Raw genomic sequence first — 4,048 nt, 5'->3', positions numbered from 1 at the left:
CGTCACACCAAAGCCTGGCCAGTCATGAAACTGGTTTTCAAAGCCTCTCTGATGCACAGCGCGCCTTGCTGTGCTCGTCTAATCGCCCTGGTGTCTGGCGCAAAATGATTGTCTGCCATTGCTTTCACAGAGGGAGGGGCGACTGAGGACATGTACCCAGAACCACCCGTGACAATGTTTTTGCCCCATCAGGCATTGGGAGCTCAACCCAGAATTCCAATGGGCGGTGGAGACTGCGGGAACTGTGGGATAGCTACCCACAGTGCACCACTCCGTAAGTCGATGCTAGCCACTGTAGTGAGGACGCACGCCGCCGACTTAATGCGCTTAGTGTGGACATACGCAATCGACTATATAAAATCGATTTCTAAAAATCGACTTATATAAAATAGACCTAATTTTGTAGTGTAGACATAACCGTAGATGCTTCTCACCACAGGCTGGCTCTTCAGCCAGGCTCTCCCCTTTGATCAGTGGTTCAGTTACTTGGAGGTGGTGGTGTCTGTAGATGTAGGTGGAAGAGAGCAAGGAAGAGCCTGGCAAAATGTCTCTCCCTTTTATCATGTTCTTTCTTTCCTCTTGGCTTTGCACCCCCGCTTCCGAGTCAGATGAGCATTACCTCATCACAGTCCCAAACTGCCCAAAGGAAGGGGGTGACTCACTCGAGGGTCTAACAGATTCTTTTGTTGCTGCCTACGGGTTTGGCTACACTTGCAAGTAAGAGTGCATTAAAGCAGCCCTGGGTGCCCTAACTCCTGAGGTGTCCACACTAGCAAGGCACGTAGAGCACCTGGGCTCTGCAGCTGGAGAGCTCCTGGTAATCCACCTCTATGAGAAGCATAAAGCTTGCTGCGCCCCGACTGAAATGCCCGTGCGTCAGTGTGGATGAGGTGTTGCATTACTGCGCTGTGATTGGCCTCCGGAAATGTCCCATAATCCCCTGAAGTCAAGTGCCACTCTTCCCATTGTTTTGAACTTGGCGGCAATCATGCGGATATTTCCTTTCAAAGCTACATTTCTGACAGCCGGCTGCTTATCTGATCCGGGACAAATGTTGCTGTTGTGAGTGTGTGTGAGGGAGATGAGGGGGGTCTGCTGCTGTCTGAAATTACAGGACAGCATGCTGACACACTCTCAGTCCCCCAAAACACACTGTCTCTCCCCCCACATACACACAACACACTCTCTGTCACGCTCCACCCCTCCCACCATTTGAGAAGCATGTTGCAGCCACTTGCACACTGGGATAGCTACCGCAATGCACTGCTCTTTGTGGCTGTTGCAAGAGCTGCTAATGTGGCCACGCCAGTGCGCTTGCAGCTGACAGTGTGAACACACTGCAGCACTTTCCCTGCTGCGGTCTCCGAGGGCTGGTTTAACTCACAGCGCTCTACATCTGCAACTGTAGCCATGCCCTAAGACAGTGTCCATTGTTCCTCTGAGGCTGGGCTGGGTTTGTCCCATCCATGCCCTGATGAGGTGTGAACTGCCCCTCTGCTCTTGGAGAGTTTTTGCCTGGGCTTGCTTTAAGCCATGAGGATACATTTTCATCCTCATAACTATATACATGAAATTATAACCTATAACCTATAACCTTACTATAACATTACTGTAACAATTCCTATAGCAACCATGCTCAGTGCATTATGAGCCTTCTGAAGACACCCAATATGACAAGCTTTGCATTGGATACCACACAATCATTTTATAAAGATGAACCTGGGGGTGTAGGGTGTTCCCCTGAGGTTCAGAGCATCACAATGGTGTTATATGTGTACACTGTACCCATTGCTACACCACTGGTATAGATGTAGCCACTTTGCACATATTGATTTGAAGGTGACATGGTTACATGCACTAGCTCATAGCTGAAGGGTGCACTTTTACCTGGTATGCTCTTTACAATATACCCATTTTAGATACATATTTTTTAGTATAGATAGATAGATAGATAGTGATAAAGCTCCGACCTTGTCTCAGTGAGTCCTGCGCTTCCTGGCGGATTTCGCTAGCCTCCGAAGCTCACTGTGACCCTCCACCTAGCCCTTCTCTCTCTAGAGACAAGGGTCACAGTCTGCTGAGCCATTTTCATCATAAGCCAGCAAGGGAGGCAGGGCCGGTGCAACCACTAGGTGAACTAGGCGGCTGCCTAGGGCGTCTGGTGGTTGAGGGCGTCTAAAAGCCCACTCAGGCGAGGAGATGGAGTGGAGGTGAGCTGGGGTGGAGGGGCGCAGAGAGGGCCGCTCGCAGTAACGGGGGGGGGCGCACAGGGGAACCGCTCCCTGCCCCAGATCACCTCCACTCTGCCTCCTCTGCTGAGCACACAGCCCCCGCTCTAATTCTCCTCCAATCGGCGCCGCAAGCCTGGGAGGGGAGGAGAATTAGAGCGGTGCCGACGTGCTCAGCGGAGGACGCAGAGCAGAGGTGAGCTGGGGCGGGCTCCCCGGGCGGGGTCAGCTGCCGCGGGGGAGGGGGGATCCCCAGGCGGGGTTAGCTGCTTCGGGGGGTAGCTGCTTCGGGGCGGGGGGGCCCCCGGGGGGGGGGGTGGCGGGCTGGGTTAGCTGCCGCGGCGGGCGGAGATAGCTGCCGCGGGGGTGGGGACTTCTCTGGTGGGGGTGGGCGTGGTTAGCTGCCGCGGGGTTAGCTGGGTGCGGGGGTGGTGCAAGGTGGAAGTTTCGCCTCGGGCACGAAACTTCCTTGCACCGGCCCTGAAGGGAGGTGAGGAGAAGCAACCCTCCCTCGCACAGTCTCTGTTGTTTCCCAGTCTCAGTGATTAATCGGGGGGGGGGAAGAGGAGCTCGGGCCTGCCCTCTACTCCGGGCTCCAGCCCAGGGGCCCTAATAGTAGCAGCTATTGGTAGCTGACTTTTTGAAACAGGACGAGTACAATTCCCTGGGCTGCGGGGATGGTGCTGTGGGGAGTGGGCAGCGCGTGGAGCCATCTCCCCCCCTCGCCAGGGGCTGCAGAAACCTGCCAGCAGCCGGCCGCTTCCGAGAGCAGCGTGGGGCAGCCTGCCTGTGCCCTGCTGCGCCACTGGACTTTTAGCAGCCCGGATATCGCGATCGACTGGCAGAGGCTCCAGGATAGACCAGTTGATCGCGATCGACGGGTTGGTGACCACTGAATTGTATATAATTATGGATTTATTTTTGAGGGGCCCCCTTAGCCTGAGGCCCTGGGCTGCAGCCCCTAAAGCCCCTGCATGAATCTGGCTCTGGGGGTTGTGATACTGCTACCCTTACTTCTGCACTGCTGCTGGTGGTGGCACTGCCATCAGAGCCGGGAGCTGGAGAGAGGCGGCTGCGGGCCAGAAGCCCAGCTCTGAAGGCAGAGCCGCCACCAGCAGCAGCGCAGAAGTAAGGACGGCAGGGTATGGTAATGCCACTCTTACTTCTGCGCTGCTGCCTGCAGATCTGGGCCCTCAATCAACAGCCGCCACTCTCCGGCTGCCCAGTTCTGAAGGCATCAGATCAGCAGGAATGGTGGCATGGTCTGGCATTGCCACCCGTACTTCTGCACTGCTGCTGGCAGCTGCTCTGCCTTCACAGCTGGGTGCCCGGCCAACAGCTGCCGCTCTCAAGCTGCCCAGCTCTGAAGGCAGCTCAGAAGGAAGGGTGGCAGTATCACGCCCCCCCACAAAACCACCTTGCAATGCCCCTGCAACTCCCTTTTGGGTCAGGACCCCCAATTTGAGAAATGCTGGTCTCCCCCAGGAAATCTGTATAATAGAGGGTAAAAGCACACAAAAGACCAGATTTCACAAGGGGAGGCCAGATTTCATGGTCCATGATGCATTTTTCATGGCCACGAATTTGGTAGGGCCCTAATTATGGTGGTTTGCCCAATGAACTTCTGATTTTTTAACTTGGCTTCTGCCAAACAACTGGCCACATTGCCTGACAAATTTCAAATCAAAATTTTACATATATATATATATATATATATATATATATATATATATATATATATATGTAAAATTTTTATTTGAAATTTGTCAGGCAATGTGGCCCGTTGTTTTGCAGAAGCCAAGTTAAAAAATCAGAAGTTT

The sequence above is a fragment of the Trachemys scripta genome, chromosome 12 (genome assembly GCF_013100865.1).
Source record: "Trachemys scripta elegans isolate TJP31775 chromosome 12, CAS_Tse_1.0, whole genome shotgun sequence".
Taxonomy (NCBI): Eukaryota; Metazoa; Chordata; order Testudines; family Emydidae; genus Trachemys; species Trachemys scripta.
The sequence above is the reverse complement of the archived record's forward strand: the minus strand, read 5'-3'. Positions refer to the sequence as shown.